General features: G+C 39.2%; 1 protein-coding gene and 1 non-coding gene across 2 annotated transcripts in view; one reads left to right on the top strand and one right to left on the bottom strand.

Annotated features, from left to right (window-relative positions):
* The window catches only part of Clic4 (chloride intracellular channel 4), a 65,865-nt gene that overhangs the window by 36,869 nt on the left and 1,890 nt on the right, over positions 1-27,106 (bottom strand). The gene's annotated exons all lie outside the window — the stretch shown is intronic.
* Positions 4,010-4,114, top strand: LOC114094551 (U6 spliceosomal RNA). The gene has a single exon (XR_003583061.1). It is a non-coding gene; the product is annotated as a U6 spliceosomal RNA (small nuclear RNA).

The following is a 27,106-nucleotide window of genomic DNA, read 5'->3' as shown; positions in this document are numbered from 1 at the left end:
TTAAGACACAGAGTCTCCCAGGAAAAAATTCTAACTCTTAAGGATTCTAGCAGAGGAAAACCTTGGATGTGAAACCTGTGCAGACTTGACAGTGGCTTGAGGACAAAACCAACACCAGAAGACAGAGCCAAGAGAATCACAAGCAAGTGGACCCTGGCAGGCAACATGCACATGGAGCTCTTCCTAGACTTCTTTCGTCATTAGAGCTGATCTGAATTGGGGTTTTCTGTTATTAACAATCCTAAGTATCCAAACCAATGTTGTCATTTATCTCTAATTAAGATTAGCAGGAAGGGCTGGGCAGTAGCTCCGTGGTAGAGTGCTGGCTTAGATAGCATGCACCAGGCCCTGCATTCCATCCCTAGTACCATTTAAAAAAACAAACAAAAGAAAATCAAGCAGTAAGAATGAAAATATTTAAATGTGGTAAAGAATGAAAAAAGAGGGGCTGGGGATATCACTCAGTTGGTAAAGTGCTTGCCTTACATGCACAAGGCCTTGGGTTCAATTCCCCAGCACCACCAAAAAAAAAAAAAAACTAAAACTGGGCTGGGGATGTGGCTCAAGCGGTAGCACGCTCGCCTGGCATGCGTGCGGCCCAGGTTCGATCCTCAGCACCACATACAAACAAAGATGTTGTGTCCGCCGAAAACTAAAAAAATAAATTAAAAAAATTTTCTCTCTCTCTTTTTAAAAAAAAAAAAACAAACTTTTTTTTTTTTTTTAAGTGGGAGCAGGTACTGGGGATTAAAATGCCTTACCACTGAGCCATATCCCCAGCCCCACCCACTTTTTTGGAGAAAGGATCTGCCTCCCTAAGTTACTTAGGGCCTCACTAAGTTATAAAACTTGCCATCCTCCTGCCTCAGCCTCCTGAGTTGCTGGGATTATAGGTATGTGCTACTGTGCTTGGCTAAAAAAGAAAACTCTTTATATGAGTAAAGGGGAAATAACGGCATTCCAGGACTCTTGATTTGTCTATAACTAATTCTATTCTCCATAGATTTCAATTTTAAGACAGTATTTTCCTCTGAAGTTCACAGTATGGGCTTTCTTTCCTCAGTCACATAGCACCTTACAGAAACCTCCTTACCTAGGCCCCAGATAGGGATACTCCACATCCAACATATATTTACTGAAGGTCCACTATCTTCGAAGCACTGTAGTTGGCCCACAAGAAACTACTGGGAGTGAGAAAGATAAGATCTGGACTCATGAAACTTAAGATTTTTGTGGGAAAAAAAATAGCATATCAAGTTAAAAACTGTAAACTGTGGTTAAGTGTCTAAAGGAAACAAAGTACTCACAGGAAGGACAGGAGCACCTACTTTAGATAAAATGTCACAGCTGGGTGTGTTGGCGCACTGTAATCCCAGTTACTAGGAGGCTGAGGGAGGAGGATCACAAATTCAATGCCACTCTCAGCAATTTAGGGAGGCCCAAGCAACTCAGCAAGACTGCCTCAAAATAAAATATAAAAAGAGTTGGGGATTCAGCTCAGTGGTAAAGCACCCCTGGGCTGAGTACCCAGTAACCACACACACACACACACACCCCGCCAAGAAAAAAGATGGTCATAGACAATCCTTTTCACCATGCCAATCTAGTCTGAGACTAGACTGTTGTGAGTACAACAGGAAATGGTACTGGCAGGGGCCAGATCCTGAAAGACTGTCTAGATCAAATTAAAGAGCAAATTTTACACTCACAGATACAACGATTTATTCATTCATTTGAAAATGTTTACCAAAGCCTACTTTTAAATAAGCATTTAATATGTGTTTAACAGCAAGGACTGAAAGCAGAGTGCCTGGTTTGACATGGAAGTTCTTCTACTTACCCATCTGTGGTACTGGGTACTGGGCAAGTTATTTCACCTCTCTGGGCCTGTTTCCTTATAACAGAGGAAGAATACCTACTTCCTAGAGTTATTATGAATATTAAATAAGAATGTGGAAAGTTCTTAAAATACTTCCAGTATGTGATGAGCTCTCAGTAAAATGAGCCACAGGAAAACACTTCCAACTTCAAGAACTCCCGGTAGAGAGAAGGGTGAAGAAGGCCAGTGAACAGGACGAGAGCTTTCCACTGAAGGACAAGGACGTGAGGACAGGAAACACTGTTCTGCGTTCAGACGACAGGCAGGCCAGGCACGTGGAGCTGCTTCGAGTAGAGGCTGGAAGCCCTACTGCCAGCTGTCACCGAAACGTGGGCTGGATTAGGAGACGCAAGAGAGAGAGAGAAACATGGCTTCAAATGAAGAGGGTACAATCCTAGAGACTGTGGATTGTTTGGATAAGAAAGTAGAGAGAAAGAAACCAAGCTGGGCCAAGCAGTTCACACCTGTAACCCCAGCTACTCAGGAAGCTGTGGCCTGGGGCAAGGTCAAGACCACCCCCCCCCCAACTCAGCAAGACCTTGCCTCAAAATAAAAGGTAAAAAGTGCTGGGGAGGCTGGGGGTGTGGCTCAGTGGTAGAGCACTAGCCTAGGACAGGTGGCCCTGGGTTCATCCTCAGTACCACATAAAAACAAATAAATAAAGGTTAAAGTCTTAAAAAAAAGGGGGGGGGGGGTGGCGAGTGACGTACCCCAGTGGTAGAGCGCCTGCCTAGCATGCACAAGCCCCTGGGTTCAGTCCCCAGAACAGGAGGGGTGGCGGGGGAGAAATTCAATGTCTCCTAAACGTCTGCTTTGAGCAACTGAGTCCAGGAAAGCCTCAAAATGGGAGCAAGGTGCCTGTGAGATGCTGAAGGGTGGAAAGGGAAATTCCGTCACTTGTGGGGTTTTTTTATTTGTTTCCTTTTTAAAATGAACATATTTTGTTTTTATTTAAGATTTAAGAAAATACTGCAGATGTTTGATCTCAATTCTGTCCCTAATAGCTGCCAAAATATTAAAATTCTTAAATAAAATATAATTTCTTGAATAAAAAATGAATGTAGTTGATGAAAAACTACTAACTGAAAATAATGGAAGAAATTAATGTCAGTTGAGAAAAGAAAATTTTAAGTATTTTTATTTCTTATTTAAAGCAAATGCTAAAGATGAAAATGAAGGCTTTAATCTGTACTAAACCGAATCTGAAATGTCTCGGATGGAATCATTTTTAAAACCAAAGTGTAGGTGTGCAAGGAGCGCACTTCCCATCTACGCACAACAGAACCGGGATGAAAACTCTCAGTTCTGCTTTTGGCATGCTCGTATCAAAAGCCTGAGCCAGGAGGAGCAAAGTCTACTATTTCTTCAGAACAAATTATAAAACATATAATTAAAAGACTTGATCTTTAAAGGTAACATCTCCTCCTTTCACAGAGGATGCACATTTTTTTTCTTCCAAATTCTTCAGTACAGATACTGTTAGTCTGGGGATACAGCTCAGTGGTAGAGCACTTGCCTAGCAATGCACAAGGCCCTAGATTTAATCCCTAATACCACCAAAAAGTGGGGGGATCAGTGGGGGGTACAAAACAAAACCTGACTGACATGAAGAAAGTGGGAGGGGGTTGAACAAGAATACAGTCATTGTCCCTGTCTGGATCGACCTTGATTGTACTCCCTACAAAATACCAATCAGAATGAATCAAAATGTTGCCAAAACTTTGTGAAAATAAGACAGGTAGCAGTTTATTTCTCACTTGCTATGCCCCATATTCACTGTCCACATATATTTCACCCCACAATAGCCATATGAAGTTGGGTATTGTTTTCCTCATGCTCAGATGAAGGAACTGCAGTTAGTGAGGCCAATTAATCTGCCATAAGTCACACAACTGAGGAGGGCAGAACTGAGTGTCTGAACTCCAAGTTCCACAGTATTAGCTGCCAAGATGTGGGTTCTTATCCTGAGGCTCAGGAGATGCAAGAATCACACCTGGTTGGTCTCACAGTTCTTATGGCATAACTCACATCATTATCAGCAAGATAAATTTCCTAAACTATATTCAATATAATGGGGGTCACAAATGTTATTTTAATTTTTCTAGTAGTCACATTGAAAATGTAAAAAGAGTGCTCCCTTCAGCAGCACATACGCTAAAATCGAAATGATACAGAGAAGATTATCATGGCCCCTGTACAAAAATGACACAAATTCATGAAACAGCCCACATTAAAAAAAAAAAAAAAGTTTAGGCATGGTAGTTCACACCTGTAAATCCCAGCTACTAAGGCGGCCAAGGCAGGAGGATTCCAAATTTGGGGCCAGTCTGGACAATTTAGTGAGACCCTGTCTCAAAACAGAAAATAAAAAGGATTGAGGATGTGGCTCAGTGATAGAATGCCACTGTATTCAATTTAAAGAAAGAGAGAAAAAGAAAGAGAGAGAGAGAAACAGAGAGGGAGGAAGGAGGGAGGGAGGGAGGGAGGGAGGGGGAGGGAGGAAGAAAATGAAAGAAAGGTAGGTAGTGTAATTAAAGTAGTATTTTTTAACACAATACATCTACAATATCATTTCAACATGTAATCAACATAAAAGTTATTACATTCTTTTCTTTGTACTAAGTCTTCAAAACTGATGTATATGGTATGATTACACAATTCAGACTAGACACTTTGAAGCACTCAGTGGCCACATACAGGTGGTGCTCACTGTGGTGGCCGGCACAGTCTAGAGAACCAGCCTCAGGGCAACTCACACCCCTCACGCACAACCGTCACACAACCACACACAAAGGATCAGGTGCCTGACTCACTAAACCAACACTCAAGCTCTCGGAAATACTTACTCTTACTTCAAACAAATTTTAACAAGTTTATTTAGCTGTTTTATTGAACACAACAAGTTGCAATAGAAAATTAAAGGAAAGAGAGTACATCAACAGAGCTAATTTAGCAAAGAAAAACATACACACAGAGATGCTCTTACAAAAAGAGGTTTAAAGTGTTATGGCTGAGGCCTTTGAGGAGGAAGGAAAATAATCTCACATACTAAGACTATTAGTGCATTACTGAATTTATATTCAGAATGCTGACATTAATTAACAGTTAAACTCAGCATTTTAAGAAGCCAGTGAAGCACTGACATATTTTAGAAATATTTTTACTTAAAACCAATTTAAGAACCATACTATTTTGCAATTTTTTATAAATCTAAAATTTAAAAATTTATTTAAAAATTATTTTGAGACTTCTGGTATGGCCAACCAGTTACTAAAGGACTAACCCTCTACCTCTCAAAACAGCTTAATGTCTATATAAAAATGACCACTTGAAGGTCCTGGAGATTGAACAAGAGCAGGCAGATGTTGGAAGGGAGTTGACACTTTGAAGAAGGAGCTGTACTGATCAGGTTTCCTATTTTCATCTTTTACCCTTATGCCACACAGGGCAGCTAATGGGAAACTCATAGTCTCGCTGGCATGCAAAACCAAAGAATAGTCCAGAACTGCCAACGGCACTGAAAAATAAGAGCGCCATAAATAAAAAGAAAGCCAAAGAAGGGGAACCCTAAAGTCTGCATAAAACTCTAGTCTGCATAAAACTCTGTCCAAATCTCTGGCTGATCTCTGAAAAACCACACACACACACACACACACACACACACACACACACACACACACAGCAGACTCCATGTAGCTCAGCTAAAAGAAAATGAAATCTAAGTTACCATCTATCAAAGGAATAGCATTTTGCATTTTCAATTCAGTTAACTGCCTACTTTAAAAAAAAAAAAAAAAGAGCTGGCATGGTACACATCTATAATCCTAGCAGCTTGGGGGGCTGAGGCAGGAGAAGCACAAGTTCAAAGCCAGCCTCAGCAATGGCAAAGTGCTAAGCAACTCAGTGAGACCCTGACTCTAAATAAAATACAAAATAGGGCTGAGTTCAATCCCCAGTATTCCCAAAAAAGAAGGAAAAAAATCAGTACTCTTCAGAGGAACATAACAAAATCCAAAGTTTCTACAACTTGTTACTTATTGTTATCAGAAACAATAAAAATTATTCCTCATAGAAGCAAGAAAACATTACCCATTCTCAAACAAACAAAAAAATCAGAGACATACCCTAAGATGACCAAGAGTCTACAGAATATAAAGCAGTTATCACAACTATGCTCAGAAACAAAAACAAAAATACGCTTATACTAAAGATAGAAAATATCTATGGAAGCCAGGCAAGGTGGCACATGCCCGTTATCCCAGTGACGCAGGAGGTTTAACATTAGCCTCACAATTTAGTGAGATTACATCTCAAAATAAAAACAAAAGGTTGGAGATGGAGCTCAGTGATAAAGTGCCCTTGGATTCAATATTCAGTTCTGCAAAATAAAAAATAATAATAATAAAGATTTTTAAAAGAAGATGGTGAAGACGATGAGGAAGGAAGAGACAGGCAGGCAGGCAGCCCAGTTTTTCCAAATAAGGACAAAGTTACAGACTCAAGAAGTCTCCTGAAGGGCTGGGGTTGTGGCTCAGCTGCAGAGCGCTCGCCTAGCACGTGCAAGGAGCTGGGTTCAATCCTCAGCACCACATAAAAACAAAAAAACAAATTAAACGTATTGTGCCCAACTATAACTAAAAAAAATTTTTAAAAACTCTCCTGAACATTAAAAAAGGTTAAAATAATCACCCAGGTTTAATGTAATAAAATGCTAAAAGCAGCCAGACATAGCAGCAAATACCTTTAATCTCAGCGACATAGAAGGTTGGGCAGGAGAATCTCAAGTTCCAGGCCAGCCTCAGCAATTTAGGGAGAACTGTACCAAAAAATAGAAAGTACTAGGGATGTAGTTCAGTAGTAGAGCCCAATGGGTTCAACTGCTAGAACCAAAAAGGGGGAACAAGGTAAAAAGCAAAGGAAAAAGAAATCTTTAAAATATCTAGGAAAAAAATTACACACTACACACAAGAGGATAATGGTTTGAATGACAGCTGAATTCTCATCAGAAATAATGAAGGCCAAGACGGGCATGGTGGGGAGGCTGAGGCAGGAGGATCGACTTCAAAGCCAACCTCAGGAAAAGCGAGGCACTGAGCAACTCAGTGAGCCCCTGTCTCTAAATAAAATACAAAATAGGGCTGGGGATGTGGCTCAGTGGTTAAGAGCCCCTGAGTTCAATCCCTGGTACCCTCCCACACCAAAAAAAAAAAAAAAAGAAAAGAATGAAAGCCAGAAAACATAAAAAGTCAAAACCCCACATCCTATATAAACTTCTTTAAAGAACAGAAGTGAAGTCAAGATATTTTCAGGTAATGATTCAGAATGTCAATGTTCAGGATTTAGATAAGTAACTTTCAGGAATACAGAACATTAATTTGTATTTATTATTATTGTTTTGTTTTTAATAAAGAAACATACTCCGTTTATAACTAGTTATTCTTCACTTTGGTCACATTCAAAAAAAAGTGCATCCCAAACTTTTCCATGGTCTAAACTTCTTTGTTTGGTTTTGTTTTGGGGATTTTAACCCAAGGGGCTTTATCATAGAGCCACACGCCTAGCTCTTTTTATTTTTTTTATTCTGAGACAGGGTCTTGCTAAGTGCTCAGGGCCTTGCTAAATTGCTGAGGCTGGCTTTGAACTTGCAATACTCCTATCTCAGACTCCCTAGCCCCTGGGAGTACGGGCATTTGCCACCACACCCAGCTTCTAAGCCACATTTTTAACATATCTTCTGGCCTAAGATCAATTCACTAACTGCTGGTGTTTTCCTTTGTTTATCAACTAAAAACAAATGCATTAGAAGGATAGATGAAATTCTTCTGTCAAGTCAAAAATCCAGCAACCCGTTTTCCCTGAGGGCAGTTTAAAAATACACCCGCCTAGTATAAACTAGATTCAGAAAAAATCGTAAGAATGAAAGAAAATAATGAATTGTTCCAGAAAGACCCCGCTTCCCCTGTATGTGCTACCAGCAGCTACCCAAACACAGTGAGCAACAGCTAGGTCCCTCACCGAGCTCCAGACCAGTTTAACTAGACATGCCATCAAGAGTTCAGCAGTGGAGTCAAAATTCCAGTTTCTCCTTTTGTAGAACAATCTAAATTCTCCAGGCAAAAATAAAGGATTCGGAGATAAATGAAAGTGCAAGGATACACTTTAGAAAAAGAACTACATGACATGGATATGCACAGAGAATTGACTTTAATTATGTACAAGAGTTTAATAGCTAAATTTTGGACCTCTAAATAACTAAGAACAGTAGATTAATGATGACAATAAAAGATTACAATCATGCAAATACTACAGAATATTTTAACGTAAAATATTAGCACTTGACAAGCATATGACCAAAAGAATATTTCTCAGGTATTGTATTTTTTAAAATTTTTTCATTAGAAGTATTACAAAATAAGTTTCTTTTAAACTTACATATTTCAGCTGTGAAAAAAAATATTATTCAGAATAATAGTATATCTTTGGCCTGGCCTAAAACTTCTCATAACTGAAGAGCACAAGACAGCATGTCTGCTACTGAGATTTTTTTTTTTAACTTATCATTTCAGTGCATAAGTGCTCTAAATATTATAAAGGCAAATTCAAACAGTATAGTTCTGTGTCAATTTTAGTTTAGATAAGACAAACAAAATCATCCCTTTATCGTCCAAGTAGTTTATTTGAAAAAATATATTTTTGGGGCGGGGTGGGGGGTACCAGGGATTAAACTTAGGGGCACTGACCACTGAGCCACATCCCCAACCCTATTTTATATTTTATTTAGAGACAGGGCCTCACTGAGTTACTTAGCACCTCACTGTTGCTGAAGCTGGCTGTGAACTTGCTGTTCTATTCTCCTGCCTCAGCTTCCCAAGCCACTGGGATTGCAAACATGGGCCACTGAGCCTGGTTAATGAAAAATATAATCTTTTTATTCAAAGAATTCACTCTTGAAATCAAGTTTCATTTCCCTGGCAACACGCCTCCATTATCACTAAACATTTATTGGCTCTATCTCTATATGTGTCTGCTAATAGACTACGTCTAACTATGAGGATTTAATTCTCTGGCTCTGACTTCAAATTTTCAAGTCTCAAGCTTTCAAGCTTTCTGTCTGGGCCTCACACTCAGGCCTAAGGCTAGCAACCTTGGCATCCACGTGGGCCAGACCAGACGCCACCACTAAGAAACATGCAGGCTTTACTGAGGAAAACAGCAGCAAACTGGTCCAGGTACATGCCAGGGTTGAACCTGGCCTTCCAGTTATGTAATTTGAAGATTCTAATCCTCTCTACCTATCTGTTATTAAGTTTAGACCAATGGCTATAAAATGAGCAGCTAGCCAAACCCAAATAACATGTCTTGAGTTTGAAAATTGAACACTACCTCTACCTCTGGTATTTTACCATGAGGTAATATAGAACACCACACTAGAAACAGACGTACTATTTTATTAACATGCTTCTATTCCTGTACTGTGCATACCAATTTGCCCCAAAATGCTAACAGATGTTTACTGAATTAATGAACTATCTCATCTATCAAGGTTTGTGGTAGGTGGGGGATATAAAGGATAAAGAAAACAGTCTGATTCCAAAACTCCTGGAATTCACATTCTAGCCAGAGAAAAAGATAAAAGAGGATTCAGATGAGTAGCAGAAAACAAAAACGCACAACTGCTTCAGAAAGACAGCAGGAAGGTCCAGCTCTGCTGAGGGCTCGGAAGTTATTTAAACTGAAGATATCTGGGTTCATGAACTGCCTCCCTAAAAAACTCTTGAAATCCGTTAAGCTAAACTTTGTACTGTTCGTTGCATTTCAAACTACTTTTAATAAAATCTGCCATAAACATATAGAATTCTTCCCTTCAGAAACAGCACATTCATAAGTAGCTGAGAACCCTGGCAAGCTCGCAAAGAGCTCTAAGGAGGACCACAAGAGCTGAAAACCGTTATTGTGAGTAAGAATGCTTTGGGGAGCTTTCAAAAGTCCTTATTGAGAACAACATGTGCTCTGGCCAGAAACAGGAGATTTAATCCATCATTCTGTTTCTACTACAATCTTTAAAACCAGCCAATCAGAAGAAATCCTGTTTACCACTTAGCCACAATGGGATCTAACTTAAATGGTCAAAAGCTGAATAACTCAAGAAAGCATTAAGTGAAGCATGTTTCTTACATGAGTCCAGCCTCCTGGTAAAAATTCCTGTAACAAAAGCTGAAGGATAAGACTACTTTAAAAAAAATTAGTGAGGGCAAAATAACAGGGTCAAGAAACTAAAAGAAATTTTAATTATTTGCCTTACAGAATGATTCCTTGTAAATGGTTTGGCTTTTATTTTTTTTAAAGGGGCAAAGGCAGGCTGACCACAGGACAATCAGTTTGGTAACTTTTTAAGTAAGCCAAAAGTAGGAGGGATAAAAGACCAATTCAAAAGTACTGGCTGATCTCATTAGCTCGGCCTAAAAAACTTTATAGATGTGACTTCACTCTTGGATTAAAACTCTAAATTTAGTTTATACCTAATATGGATGAAGTCCTGAACTAACAGCCATTTCCTCTCTCCACAAAAAGAAACTTCCTTACTATTTTTTTTTTCTATCAACAATGGAAAGTGTAGGCTCCTCTGAAGGGGAAGGAGCTTAGGAAGAAAGAACTCAGAGGAAAATATTAACAAATTAATATGTGATTTTTGCTGAACTTGGACTACTCTGACATTTCTAAATTGGAAAACAACTTTAAAATCAAAATATGTGGTATTCAAGTCAGGTTTCTTCAACAAGTATATAAATAAATGCTTTAAAATATTAATTAACTAGGCCTCCAAAATGCAAAGAAGTGAGATGATAAAATTTTAGTTTCCTTTAAAATTTTACCAAGTGAGGCTAAGCGGGGCAGCTCCGTGGTAGAGCAATTGCCTGGCACACTCAAAGGCCCTGGATTCAACCCCAGCACCACAAAAAAGAAGATTCAGGCCTGGAATCACAATTTGTTACTTACTGGCCCTGACCATACACAAGCAATGGCCTCTCTAAACCTCTTGTATATAGTAGAATCGACAGCACCTATTTCAGAGTTTATGTGAGGATCGAATTAGCTAACATGTAAAAAGTTGGCATATTGTACCGGACCCATAATAGTACCCAATGCTATGGATAATCTTTTGATTATTATCCTAGCTTTAACAGGGAAATTAACAACTACTGTTCGTTTTTTAGGTATCAGTTCACTATATCCTATTTAGGGACAAAATTATGTAGTTTTAAGAAGTTTATAACTTAATATATATAATAAATAAAGATTTTTAAAGTCACTTTATGACCCTTACTTATCTCATCTATCAATTACAGCCATGCTAACATTTTAAAGCTCTATCACCATTGTAACCATGGTATAAGGTTAAAAAAAAAAATTAAGCCACATGCAGTGGCACACACCTGTAATCCCCACTCTGGAGGTGAGGAAGGAGGATCACAAGTGTGAAGCCAACTTGGGCAAACTCTGTGAAAACTTGTCTGAAATCAGAAAATAAAAAGGGGCTGGGATGTAGCTCAGCAGTAGAGCATTTGTCTACCATGTGCAAGGCCCTAGGTTCAAATTCCAGCACCATACAAAACAATAAATTTAGGGTCAAGAAATACATGAATTAGGAGACTTCGACTCTACTTTTACCCCTTAAAACCATCAAATATAAAACCTTGTAAATCTGTACTATATCAATTGGCTCTGGAACCTATAAATCTACACTGTTTCAATTACCACAGTTACAAAGTAAAGTCTTCCTCCCTTTCTGGGATAATGAAGATTTTAAATATCTATTCATGTTACATTTGCCCTAAAGAAATAATCAGATAAGCCAGAGTAGTGGGGCTGGGAAAACTAAGGCAGGAGGATCCTAAATTGGAAGTCAGTCTGGGCAACGTAGACCCTGTCTTAAAACAAAAACATTTAAGCTTGAACATAGCTTAGCAATAGTTCAAGTCTTTCAGATATGCAGTAATTTCTATAAGCATATGCTTCTGCTGAGAAATAAAGATTTATTTTTAATAGTCAAAAAAAAAATAGTTCAAGTCTGGGTTCAATCCCCAATACTGCCCCCCGCCCAAAAAAAAAAATCAGATAAATGTGACCCGTTTAATTTTATAAATGAATACCACAAAAATCAAGGAAGAATGAAATTCAGCAGCACAAGAAGCCAAAATCCATAACTCAAAGATACTTCTTCAGAACCACTAGATCATATGTTGCTATTGCTATATCATACATTACTCCTGCTTACTTCTTTTGTGCTTTCAGAAAGAAAGAAAAGAAAAGAAAAAAGAAAGGAAAGAAAATAATGGCCTCTACTTTGGTTACAAGTCCACAAAGAGCTGCTGAAGCAAATGGAGTGAAACAGTGATTCAGTTGGACTGTCCTTTAGCAACCCGGTAAGCATAAACAGGATCACGGCCACTGAAATTAACTCAGGAATAAGTTCAAGTCTAATCTTGGACTTTTTTTGTACTAACCCTGTATCTGAGAAAGCGTAGCAAGTTCCCCACATCGTGTGGCGGCAGCCTGGCAGATACTGCACTTCATAACATCCTGGAGGTTGAAAGTACATATATTGAAGACATAAACTAACCAGGGCCAGCACAGCCTTGGCGCCACATTCCCAAAGGCGGAATAACATACACAAACAAGGCTGTGTCAGACTCTAAGTGCTTCTCTTTTATTAACTCTTTTGAACTCCACAAAAACCCAAGAGATAAGACACTATTACCCCAATGGAGACACTAAGGCACTAAATGAAGGGTATAAAGAACCAGGATCAAACAAGCTGTCTGGCTGGAAAATTCACCACTACACTCCAACAGCAAAACACTGGATCCAGTGTTCTATATGTCAGCTCATCTGCAAACCTGAAATAGTAATTCTAATGATTTGAACTCTAAAATGAACCATTTCAGTGTCTACATGGAGAATATAAGTAATCTTTCAGGTCAACAACTATCCTCTGGCTTTGACTTTGAGATCTTAGATCTCAAACATCACAAAGATGGAAAGAACCTTTTTACAAGCTACACCTAGGCAACACTATAAACCCAAGTCAGGGTCCCTGTTGAGTTATCAAGACAGTAAATGCCACCACTGATCTAAATCCCAATGGTGGGCAGGTCGCAGGCGCACAGTCATGGACTCTCCTGTCAATCTTTTTTACTTTACAAGGAAGAAAAATCTGTTCATTTCAATCTAAAATAAGAGTCCTTTTGAGGCACTGCACCATAACAGCAAATATGAACTGAGTCCAGGGAGTTGCATGACCCTCATGGCCTATTTCTCTGGCTTCTTGTATTAGTATTTCTGTGAATTTAATAGGCATTTGCTTTTCCAATCGCATGATCTTTTATTTCTTCTTTTCCCAGTAACCTCTTCTGGAATTAAGCTTGTGCACGGGGGAAAGAAAGCTTCTGTACATTCCTTCAGCAAACATTTTACTGACAACTGAATGGGATAATACACATAATGCAGTTACCACAGCATCTGAGACATGGAAAGTACTCCACAAATGTTTATGTTAGTTCTATATATTTCTTGCAACATGCACTTGGGAAATGCAACATAAAAATAAGTCAGAGGGAATAAGCAGTCATCTATACACACACATCAGATCTTGGTAGAAGTAAAAAAGCTTCCCAGGCAGAGAGTTGCGATGAGTCCCTGGAAAATATTTTCCCAGCTGCAGTGATGGTACAGTGTTCCTTCCTACATTATGGCTCCTATCTGGGCTGCTGGAGCTTGAGAGCATATTTTCTCTGTTTCCCCAGGGCCTAGAGCAGTTTCTGGTACTTAGTAGACACTGAAGTACAGGCTTGTTTAATGGATGACTGCTTAAACTGGTACTAATTTGTACTCTCCGAATTTACGGAACAAAAGAAGGAGGAGGAGACAGTGAGAGGGGACCCAAATACAAAATAAATACAAAGGAATTTAGGGCTTTATTGGTGAGTCCTAAATTTGCTTAAGGTATCATTTTTAACAAGACAAAGGAATAGGTTTTGGCAGAATCCAGATGCCCCAGCATCATCGTCTTCTTCCGACACCACGGTTAAAGGAATATCTGCCAGAAATAAAGGGAGGAAGCCATGTTACCAATTCTGTGACGTGACAGAGGATACAAGAAGCATAGGGGAAATTTTAAGAGGTCAAAATAAATGTTGAAAGCCAGATTTTATTCAAGCTTGAACTTCACTTTATTTAAGGGGAAGATGCTGTTAATTACAGCAATAGAGAAAAGATGTATCTTTTTATTTTTTTTTTTTACCTTACAAAGCCTAACTGGGAACCTGCTTTAGGAGAAAACTCTTAATACTCTGCTTTTGGCTTTGAATCTTCAAAGCCAAAAACAACAAACTTGTAAGAAGTGCTCTGCCATATTAAAAAGCTAGAGTCAAATAAGGTTATGTCCCCATGAATTGGAATCTTTTTCAAACTAGGCACTATGATACCAGAAAAAGTGAGTGAAGGCTTCTGAGAAATACTGGGCTGATAATTGATCATGTAAAATTCCCCCTCCAAATCTACTTTAAATCATCAGTGTTTCAGTGGCGTAGCCAAATTTGGTAGAATTTCTGCCAGAAATTTCAGCTAGTATTTGCTTTATTTTCTGTCAACTATCCATCAAATACTGCTGTTAAGTAGATGTTCCTTTTCCAAAGGCAGCATATTTTAAAGAATATTTTTAGCTTTTGGCCAACTATAATCAGTAGCAGAAGGAAGTTCTATTAATCATACTTAAGTGCACTTACTCTATTAAAAAAAAGACTTATTGAGTATCTATTGTGAGACAAGCAATGTACTAAATATTGGGTGGGTACAGAGATGACTAGGACAGGGATCCTACTGCACGGGGCTTCCTTTATTATAGCAAAGACTCACGCAAAACTATCCACAAAGTAGATAATAGAAGAGCCATAAAAGAGTTAAAAAAACAAACCCCAAAAGATCAACAAATGAAGAAACATTAAAATTGAGACTTAAAATACAATATAGGTTTGAAACAAATGGTAATGGAATAATAAAGGTTGCTTCAGAAAAATTACAGCCCATATGGAAGAGGAAACAAAGAGTTCAATTTGGCTGGAATATAAGACACAGGAAGTAGGAGATAGATTTGTTCAATTAACTGGAGCTAGACTATGAAGGCCAGAGACTTGAGTGCCAGAGTAAGGATTTGAACTTGATTATTTAGTTGAGAGCAACAAAATAATTTTTGCATTTAGAGGTAAGAAGTAGAGGAACCCACCTTAGGTTGGTCCTTCAAGAAAATACGGTGTTGGATCCTCTGGAGTATACAAAGATGAGGAACAAAATCTCTCCCTCATCAAATCTCAACAAAATCTCTCCTTCTTTGAGGTCAAAGAAAAAAGGGGGAAAGGGATTGCACGGAGGTTCACGAAAAAGGAAGGTTCATGTGAGGGACTTCATGGAATAGATGGCACTTGAGAGGTTCCTTGATAGTATCTATTAAACCATGTCTCCATTTAATCTTTCATCTCTTCCTCTAATAGATCAGCATTCAATCCAACTCTTTAGGCTCACACATTTTAAAAGCTTTCCTTTGACATCTACCCGTCTGTCCCCTTCCAGCTATCAACCTGTCTCTCCTGTACCAAGTTTACTGACAGAGTTGACTGTCCAGGACCCCCTCCCTTACCGCCTTTCCTGCGCACTCTTCCACCATCATCTCAGCCCCTCACCACTCCTCCCCCTCCCAGGCTGACAATGCTAAGGTTATCCACGACTTCCACGCTGACGAATCCAAAAGACATTCCACTTGATACAAGTGGTCACTCCTTCCTTCTTAAAAACCTCTTCTAATTCCCCTCACTTGGCAGTTTCACAACTCCTCTTTGTTCTCCTTTTCTAGCTTCTCCATAACCCAGGCCTCAGTGTTGAGAGTTCCTAAGAACTTGGCATTTCCCAACTCTTCCCTCATCCACAGAATGAACAGATCCATTTTAAATACCACATAAATAGCATATATGCATATGTGTCCCCAAGACCCAGATTTCTCCACCCTTCCCAGACTTCTTTCTGAACAAATCTGTATATCTGTAGACATCTCAAGTTGACATTTCAGCCACCTCAAATTCAACAAATCAAAAATTCAACTGTCTGCTCCTCTTCCGTCTCCATAAAAGGCACCTCTGGGCCAGTGAGTCCAACCAGAGACCCATCATTTCTCACAGTTTCTCACACACACCTCCTTCTTCAATGTCTTCCTATTTACTCCACTTCCAAAATCTACACTGGTAAGGTTTGGATGTCAGGTGTCCCCCAAAAACTCACATATGAGACAATGCAAGAAGGTTCAAAGGAGAAATGATTGGGTTGTGAAAGTCTTGACCCAACCAGTGATTTAATCCCCTGATAGGGATTAATGGAGTGGTAACTGAAGTGATGGCGTATGGCTAGAGGTGGGAGTTGGGCCGTGGCTTTGGGGTGCCTACCTGTGTCTGGAGAGTGGATCTCTCTCTGCTTCCTGATCAATATGTGAGCTATTTCCCTCAGCACACTCTTCCTCCATAACATCCTGCCTCACCTCGAGCCCTGAGGCATGCCTGCCTCTGGTGGATTGAGAGCCCTCAAATAAACCTTTCCTTCTTTAAAATTGTTCTGGTCAGAGCTAGGGTTACGGCTCAGTGGCAGAGCACTTGCCTCGATATGTGAGGTGCTGGGTTCGAGCCTCAGCACCACATAAAAATAAATAAACAAAATAAAGATGTTGAGTCCATGTAGAACTAAAAAATATTTTTAAATAATTGTTCTGTTCAGATCCTTTAATCACAGCAGCAAGAAAGCTGACTAAAAGATACGCCAAACCCATTCTCTTCTCTTCTGCCACCTCCTGCCTAACCCAGGCACCCTGATCACTGACTGCAGTGACCCCCCAAGAGTCTCCCTCTGTTCCGCTCTTGCCTCCACTCAGTGCATTTCCCACAGACAGCCAGGATTCTCAACTTGAACTGCAACCCCAACCCTGACGCCCCCTCACCTGAACCCTTCTGGGAACTGTCACTGTTACGAGGACCTCAACGACCTGACCCCATCCTATTCCTCCCTCCACTCCTCAGTTATACCCTCCGTGTTCTAATCACGTTCTCAATTTCTCGACTATTTCCAGGCTTGACATATGCTGATTCCTCCAGCCTGGAAGGCTCTCTCCCCCTTATTCCTCTAATTACTACTCATCCTATAAATCAGGTTCTCAAATAAATTTTCATTGAACCTCCACCTACAATGAGCTTCCTGTCATCTTTTCTTAAGATGCTCTGTTCTCTTCCTCAATTACATAGTTATCTATTTATGTATTTCTTTAATATAAGCCTCTCCACTAGACAATAGATCCTATAAGGTGTTGACATATTCGAATTCAACATGTCAAAAATTAAACTCCTACCCGGCACTGTGGCACACGCCTGTAATTCCAGCTATTCAGGAGGCTGAGGCAGGGGGATCATGAATTCAAGGCCAGCCTGGAAACTGTAGTAAGATCCTCCCATCTTAAACAAACCCCAGCCAGATGTGGTGGCACAAACCTGTAATCCCAGTCACTTGGGAGACTGAGGCAGAGAAATAGCAAGTTCAAGGCCAAGTTCAGCAACTTCATGAGACCCTAAGCAACTTAGCAATACCCTGTCTCACAGTCAAAAATAAAAAAGAGCTGGGAATGTAGCTCAATGGTAAAGCATCCCTGAGTTCAATCACCAGTTCAAAAAAATCTCGATAATCTCCTCATCAGACCTAGACCTTCCCCGCCCCCCTCACACCAAATAATGGCAATCCCATCACTTAGTTGTTCAGAACAAAATCCTCAAAATCATCTTTGACCCTCTTTCTCTCATATCCCACATCCAATCCATCCAAACTCCTGCTATCTCCATGTTGGAACTATATCTAGAATTAGGTTACTTCCCACCATTGTCCAACCATTACATCTCATGCCCAAATTACTGAAAAAGGCTCCTCTAGGTAGTCTCTGCCTTTGCCGCCCTATTTGCTGTCCTCCACAGTGTTGCCCAATGTCCCCTCAAGTCAGAAAGCAGTAACCCCCCATCGTTCACTCTACTTTCTACCCTACTTTACTTTTCTTCATAGCACTAAATCATTAGTAGATTTGTGTTTAATTTCCTCCCCCAACTGAAATGATGTATCCATTGGTGTATATCCAAGCACCTGGAATGTGCCTTGATATTTATTTTTATTTTTTTAATTTTTTATACCTTTATTTTATTTGTTTATTTTTATTTATAAAATATTGGGCTGGGGTTGTGGCTCAGTGGTAGAGTGCTCACTGGGATTGAACCCAGTGTCTCACCCATGCTAGGCAAGTGTCTACCACTGAGCCACAACCCCAGCACTGCCTTGATATCTATTAAAAAAATAAAGAGAGAAGATATCATTTGGGCAGGCAGAAATTTGGGATAGGGGAAAGGTTGCAGAAGCCAAACCTATCTCAAGAGATTTGAATATCAACAAAAATGTTCCAAGGTGCTGGGCACAGTGGCACACACCTATAGTAATCACATATCTATAGTAATCTGGAGGTTGAGGCAGAAGGATCACAAGTTTGAGGCCAGCCTTGGCAACTTGATGAGATCGGTCTCAAAATTTTTTTAAAAATGGGCTGGGATTGTAGCTCAGCGGTAGAGAGCTCACTTAGCACGGGTGGGACCGGGTTCAATTCTCAGCACCACATAAAAATAAAGGCATTATGTTGTGTCCATCTACAAAAAAGATTCATTCTCTCTCTCTCTCTCTTTTTAAAAAAAAATTTTTTTTTAAATATTGGGTGGGGGCTGGGGTTGTGGTTCAGCGGTAAAGCACTAGCTTAGCATGTGCAAGGCCCTGGGTTTGATCCTCAACACCACATAAAAATAAATGAACAGAATAAAGGTATTGTGTCCAATTACAACTAAAAAATAAATGTTTAAAAAAAATATTGGGCTGGGGTTGTGGCTCAGTGGTAGAGTGCTCACCTAGCACGTGTGAGGCACTGGGTCTAATTCTAGCACCACATATAAGTAAACAAAATAAAGGTATTGTGTGTCCATCTACAACTAAAAATATTTTTTTTAAAAAATTTAAAATATTTCTTGTAAAAGGGCTGGGGATGTAACTCAATGATACAGTGCTTCTGGGTTTAATCCCGAGTACTGGAGAAAAAAAATTATTTTTTTTCCCCCGGAAGGCAAAGAAATACAAGACATATTCAAGACCAATATAATTAGGATATAAAATATACATGCAGCCAGAGTGGGAGCTAAGAGCGGAAATACAAGTTGGATCATAAATGCCTGATCAAGTAATTTATATCTGATAAACAAATAGCAAAAGTAAGATTTATTCAAGATTTGAGAGGGAAGAGGGAGGAAGGAGAGAAGTAAAAGGGAAGGTACTTTGGAATGAGACTGATCAAACTGTGTTATGTGCTTGTGTGAATACAGCATAACGAATTCCTGTACTGTATATAATTACAATACCTGAATTAGAAAAGGAAAAAAAGATTTAAGGCAAGAAGTTATCAGTTTTATTTTAAATAAATCAAAAAATTACAAAGCATAACACAATTATTGAGGGAAAAGATAAAAGCTTCTTTAAACCACTTAATTGACTAATACTAACTACCTTCCAACTGTCAGAATACAACATAAATATTTTACTCATTTCTAAGTCAATTTCTCAACCCACATATAAATAATCCCTTAAACTCTAAAACTTATTAAACTTATTAAAAACTGGATTTTTAATAAGTGAATGAAACAAAAAGTCACTGTATTACATAGGAAAAAGGTGGTGCTAAGTGCCTGACTACTATCATCAACCTTGGGGGACTCACTCCTCATCTGACTGTCCCCTTCAGCTCCACTGTGAGCTCCTTGCAGACAAGGGGCCTGTTCTTATTTCTTTATCTCTTCAGCAGTAATTGCATGGAAATTATTCGATTTATATTTGCTACTATTATGATCCCTATACTGTGCTCAATTATTCCTAGGCAAGAATTTCTTGTATCTTATATCCTCCAACTATAAAATAGTCATATCTTACTTATGCAGATATGGAAGGGAGAAATTAATTCTGAAAAATAACTTGGATTCTTAGAAAAGATTAAAGAGCGCACAGAAGAGCCTACCTTCAAACCATTTAATCAATATCTACTCTTTGAGCAATTCTAGGTGTTGGCAAATTTTACAACATCAAACCTTACTTTCCTCCAGCAAAGAGCAAACAGGACAAATGTTCTTTTAGTGCTGTTAGGAAGATACATACTGGCACAGTCTAAGTTTCTTTTACAAAGCATAAATAAATTGTCTTTAAGTCAACTTAGTCAACTCAATACATGTTACATTTAAATGAACCTCGTTATTCACGGATCTCATAAAAGAACACAAAAATACCACACATAAATTTTCATCAATGATTCATGCAAATTTAGGAAAAAGACTAAGATATATTTGCAAAGAAGGGCCTTATTGACAATTACAAAGTATAAATAACATCTGTGCTACTGATGGCTACCAACAGTTTTTACACAACTTAATGAAGAATCAACAAGTCTTAAACTTTCAACCTAGAATTTTGGATTCCTGTGTTAACTAAAACATGCTGTAACCTAGACCATCAAGAAATATGAAACTATACACTCCTCATCTTTACAAAAATGTCAACTCAGTCTTGGATATGTGTTGTATTCAAGGCCAAAGCTTAGTTTCTTAAGTTGAATCACCTTTGTTTTCCCCAGTGAGTCTGTATCGTCTGGTCTCACAGCCACCACTCAGCCAGCTTTCCTAAGTGACACAATAACCTAATTTGATTCCTCTTTAGTTTTTAATGAATGTTCACTCTAGTAATCTACCACCTGGTCTCCATCTCCAAAGTCAAGTAACCAGTAGTCAGCAGAGGGAAAAAAGACATTCAGAGAATTCACAAATGCTTAGAACTTCTTAATTACTACAACTTTCTTCTAATTATTTGGCTTTGTACTCAAAGTTTGTTCAAATTTTCTTTTATTCTTCTCCCACACATACAAGTAAACAGCTATGCTGCTTGCACAGTGGTAAGAGTCAATACTTGCATTATAAAAGGTAACTGACATTTTTACAACTCTATTATAATGAAATCCTTTTCATAAGAATGAATTACTTCACATATGAAGTGGAAGTAATAATTTTATTGCCAAAAACAAGAAGAAAACCTATTACCAGCTTACAGTTAGACACCATATTTCAGCTTTAAGAAAAGAAAGATAAAAAAAATCCTATGAAAGGAAGCTTAGAAGTACAAACTGTAAGCATAATGAACTCTAAGGTCAATACCTAGCCCTAGTTCTATTATTGCTACTTATCTAAAACAATGGTCAAATTTAAGATACTCCTAGTCTATCTTTTAACACCATTCTCAAATACGATCTTATTTATCCACATTGTCACTTTTGCAAACTTATAATTAGATTAATAGAGTCTCCTAGTTTTATGTTTTAAATAAGGAAAAAACAGAAACCAAATTAAGACTAATTGATATTCCTTATTTCTTAGGGAGGGGGCAGTGGGTACTGTGGATTAAATTCAGAGGTGCTTAACCACTGAGCCACATCCCCATCCCCATCCCTTTTTATTCTTTGAGACAGGGTCTCACTAAGTTGCTTAGGGCCTTGCTAAATTGCTGAGGCTGGCCTCAACTTGTAATCCTCCTGCCTCAGCCTCCATAGTTGCTGGGACTACAGGCATGCCAAACATTGCCTGGCTTCCAATACTTGACAACTGAGGAAGAGAAACCAAGTCTCAAAAAAAGATAACAGGATTAAAAGTTCCAAGAAAATTCACAAACTAATGCCCTGAATTAAAATTAGATATCTGTTAAACTATATGAATTAAAATTAGATATCTGTTAAACTATAAACAACCAAATACTTGGATGGTTTGTAATCATGACCAAAATGTTATTTTTCCTTCAGAAACTCCCTTTCCATTCCCTATATCACCCTCTAAAATGAGCAAATCCATCCTCAATTAAGCTCCTACCTGATCAAAACTTAACTAAAAGTTTAATCACATTTCTCATCTGCCTAACATGTTTCCTTCTTATAGACTAAATTCCCTATTCAGGAGATATCGGAAAACTGAGGCTCCACTGTTCTAGTGAAACAGGAAGTGGGAAAGTCTTGCTCACCATCCTTTAACTGATTGTTTCAAGGCACCTCTGTAAGCACCTTTCCAAACCAACTTGACTTTTAGTGGCGGCAGGTCTTCCACGGGCCTCTTTCCTATCGCTATTCACGTGGCCGAGGGTCTCCCCTGCGTTCCTCAGTCCTGCTGGCTCAACAGCTGCCTCTCTCTTCCCCACTCTGGACCACTTTCTCTCAGAATTTTATACTGAAACAAAACCATTGCCTTGGTCTTTGCCAAAATAGCATTATTAGTTCTTCAGGAACAGCTGCAGCAAAAAGTAACAAGAACAGTTTCTATTAACTTCACATTTTACGCTCATTTCTATTTCCTGAATTTCCCCCTCTAGAGTCCACAAAAGAAGGCAAACCCACGAGATACAAGGTAACATTCTCTAGATGTTGAGTTAGTTTTTGTTCAATTATTAGAACAAAGTTCTCGGCATCACTTCCTATAGAAAATTTCTTTTGTTCTGTTTGAGAGAAAAAGGGGGGGGGGGGCCACAGGAGTGGGGCTGAATGAAGTTGGCCCTGAAGGAAAACACAAAGAGCTCCCAGTTCACACTAGCATACAGCTGAGAGTTTGCCATCTGCAGGATCCATTTACACCTTCCCAAATGCCAATGGGAAGTTGAATAGACAGCAATCCAGGAAATGAGGAAATACAAGGAGAACAAACAAGGCTGGAAAAACGTATGTCTTTACAAAAACCTAGGTTCATTTTAATGATCTCATCCAACTTTTTAAAAACTGATCTAATTGGCACTATAGATTTGAATCATTCCTGGTTCCTTCTTTCAAAAATATCAACCTGTCAACTGTTTCCTGTATAAGGAGTTTACAAATGATGTCAAAACTAACATTTTCATTCTTGATTATTCCCAATCCGCCTATTCACCTATTTTTTCAAGGCCAAGTTCAAGTCTACTTTCATATTTCCTCATTTCTCTTAGCCCAACTTAATGTGAATCACACTTGACTCTTTAAGTATGTAACCTCTTGTATAATTTTCCTGCCAAAAAAATTTATAAACCTAAATATAATTTCTTAAATCTCCCAAAGTATATGCACTTGGTTCATACCAGTTGATTTGTGAAGTCACAGCTAATCAGAACTAACAGAATCTAGCCCATCCCCTCTTTTCATACCTTGTTTATGTGAATTGTTTTTAATACTCAATAACTGTACCCTTGGGTTAGGAATCACATCAAATTTTTTTATGTAATTTCAAGCATAGCATCCCCTGAATCCTATTAATGAGATCTACATTTAATAAGAGTAAACTATTATTGTAGCCGGGCACAGTGGCGCATGCCTGTAATCCCAGCAGCTCAGGAGGCTGAGGCAGGAAGATCATTTGTTCAAAGCCAGCCTCAGCAAAAGCAAGGTGCTAAGCAACTCAGCAAGACCCTGTCTCTAAATAAAATACAAAATAGGGCTGAGGATGTGGCTCAGGGGTCAAGTGCCCCCTGAGTTCAATCCCCAGTGCCCAAAATAACAATATAGTATAATCAGTGACAAAAACTTTACTATGTGCGGAGCACTCTTCTTAATTCTTTCCCTAGTGTGTGGTAGGTACATGGCCACCACACTTCCCAGCCTCCTTTGCAATTAGATAAAGCCATGTGATTTAAGTTTCCTCCAGCGTATGACAGGAAATTACAAATAAAGACTTCTGGCTGGGGCACTTAAGATGTGCTTCCTCCATATTCTCCATCTCTCACTGATGGTAACCAGAACTTTGGTCACCAGCTTTGTCAAGTCAGAAGAGGATGGTGCTGGGAGAGCAGGGGCTTGGTCCCTAAATGACTCAGAGGAGTAAAGCCACTCCAACATCTACAATACCCTCCCAGACTGCTACTTGAGTAAAAAAGAAACTTCCATCTGGTTTGAACCATTGTTTGGGGACAGGAAGGAGTATTACTTATTACAGCAGTTTAGAATACCTTAATTAATCCACACAAACTACCATTTAATCCTTCAGCAACCCGATAAAATTGATATTATAATTACTATTATCCTAATATTAAAAGTAAGGTAGGTGGCATGATGGTGCATTCTGTAATCCCAGAGATTCAGGAGGCTGAGGCAAGAGGATTGCAAATCCAAGGCCAGCCTCAGCAACTTAGCAAGACCCTGTTTCAAAATTTAAAATTTTTAAAAACAGCTGGGGATGTGGCTCAGAGGTTAAGTTCCCCAGACTTCAATCTCCAGTACTCCCTTGTGCCATTACCACCACCACCACCACCACCACCCCAGGCGGGGGCGGGGAGGGGCGGGGGACAGTAACGAAACTTAAGCATTGAGAGGTTAAGAAACTTGTCAGACATATTATAAAAAGCCAGATACAAGCAAAGCAGTCTTGGCTCCTGGGTCCCTGCATATTAGAAATCCCTTCCAAATGTATCAAAAGGAAGTTATTCTCACATGTTATGCCACCCTAAAACCAGATTAATTTCTTACAACCAACCCCCAAAACCCAGCAGCTTACTGAATGCTGTAGACAGTGACTGTCCAAATTCATAAAAGTACATGAAGTGTAAATTCCAGTCCTTAAAACTAAACTAGTCAAAGACTGGAGATCACATCATACCAAAGCTACCAGTAAGGGTAGAAGGGGTAGCAATGTCAACAGGAGCTGGGCTTATACAAGCAAAAGAAAAATTTAAAAAGCCAGTCTCCTCAACTTCTCTCATTTTTGTGATTTAATAGTTAATATGTATCTTTACCCAAACAGAAATTCGATTCTCAAATTCTGGATACAGCCGGGCAGCATGGCATACCCCTGTAAATCCAGTGACTGGGGAGGCCGAGACAGGAGGATCACAAGTTCAAAGCCAGACTCAGTAAAAAGCGAGATGTTAAGAAACTTACTGAGACCCTGTCTCTAAATAAAATATAAAAAATAGGGCTGGGGATGTGGCTCCAGTGGTTGAGTGCTCCCGAGTTAAATCCCTGGTACCTCCCCATCAAAAAAAAAAAAAAAAAAAAAAAAAAAATCCCAAATTCTGGATATAACCAAGAAGAAATATTGGTGGAAAATATGGTAGAAAACACTAAAAGTACTAAATAAAAAGAACAGAAGAGGTGAAGAGATAAAAGTCACACGAGGTGTGGCAGACCAGAGACTAGAGAAATCAGGACAAAGGACTATGGTTTGTGACTCAGAACATCAGGATCTAAGTAATGGTTTCCAATTCCAAGGACTGATAAACACACACATTGACATAAAATACTCTAAAAGGAGGAAGCAATCTCCTTTCACACATTTGGTACCCTCTTCAGTTCCAGCCACTCTCAACAATACACAGACCCTACGCTCTAGGCGCATTCATGTAGGAAAGATCTGCTGCAATATACCAAAATGACACAGCTAGCCTCTGCTTACTGTGTACCAGACACTGTTCTAAGATCACTACAATCTACATGTATTAATTTGTTCCCCTGAGGTTGGTCTATTAATAGGCCAACTCTCGGGGATAGGGCACAGAGAGGTTGAAGTAATGTATCTTGGGACACAAGATTAGTTAAGTGGACAAACTGGATTAGAAACCCGGAGTAGTCAGATTATAAAGGGCTTTATGCCCTTGCTAAAGGGTCTGCTTTTTACCTTACTGGACAGTAGTTCCCAACTAAAATGGCAGAGAGTACATCTCCACTGTTGAGGATGACTGCCACTATAAGCCCCTTTTACTGCTGGGAGGGCTGAGCTGCATGCCTGTAGTCCCAGATACTCAGAAGGCTAAGAATCATGTAAGCCCTAAATCCCACAGTTTCAGGTCAGCCTGGGCAATAAAGAGATACCCCGCTTCAAAAATAAACAGGTAAAAAAAAAAAAAAATTAAGGTAAACTATTAGGAGGGTTCCTACCCTTTAGGTGTTAGGGTTAAAAAAAAAAAGGTGGGCTGGGGATGTGGCTCAAGCGGTAGCGCGCTCACCTGGAATGCATGGGGCCCGGGTTCAATCCTCAGCACCACATACAAACAAAGATGTTGTGTCTGCCGAAAACTAAAAAATAAATATTAAAAAAAAATTCTCTCTCTCTCTCTCTCTTAAAAAAAAAAAAAAAAAGGAATGTTGTTATATAGGTGATGGAGAATTACTGGGCTCACAGGCAGACAACTCCAAAAATAATATTCATGAAGAAAAGGTAGACGAGTCCACTCATACCCTTTAAGGACCTAGGCCATTCCTCTTACACAAGCTGAGTCCTAGACAGGTAGAGTCAATTCTCCATTAATACCACTCACCATCAGATTTCTCATTATTTCACATACTATATGCTTCAGATACAAATACAGAATCCATAGTCTCATGCCTTAGACATGTGAACAAATTTTGTGTGTTTTTCCTGTTTAAAAAAATGATAGTTTTCTGTTACTAACTGGATACCTCTTGGCAGAATAATCAACACTGTTTAACACACTACTCTGGACAATCACAGCCTCTGACTGCCTTGTTGCTTTGAAAAACAACTATATTTATTAGGGTATTTTCCCTCATTTGCATTTCCCACACATAGTTCTTAAGAAATTGAGAATAACTTTACCACATTACTTGTCTTTTTTTGTTGTTCTCCTTCCTTTCAAACAACAAACCAGGTCTGTATCAGTGCAAAGTTGGCCTATGGTGAATCACAGGCCAGCAAAAAGCATTTCACTTCTCATTTCACATTAATAAAAGTTTGGTGCCTTGTACAGTGGCTCATACCTGTAATCCCACTGGCTAGGGGGGCTGAGACAAGACCATCTGGAGTTCAAAGCCAGCCTCAGCAACAAGTAGGTGCTAAGCAACCCAGTGAGACCCTGTCTCTAAATAAAATACAAAATAGGGCTGGGGTTGTGGCTCAGTGGTTGAGTGCCTCTGAGTTCAATCCCCAGTACCAAAAATAAAATAAGTTTGATGAGGGAAAACAAATTGCCCAGCGTAATCCAGCCAATAAGCACTCAACTATGCCTTGAATCCTGTTTCTCTACCTGCAAACCCAGTGAGAAAGACTTAAGATAAATAAGCAGGTGGCTCAC

The sequence above is a fragment of the Marmota flaviventris genome, chromosome 10, assembly GCF_047511675.1.
Source record: "Marmota flaviventris isolate mMarFla1 chromosome 10, mMarFla1.hap1, whole genome shotgun sequence".
Lineage (NCBI taxonomy): Eukaryota > Metazoa > Chordata > Mammalia > Rodentia > Sciuridae > Marmota > Marmota flaviventris.
The sequence above is the reverse complement of the archived record's forward strand: the minus strand, read 5'-3'. Positions and strand labels throughout refer to the sequence as shown.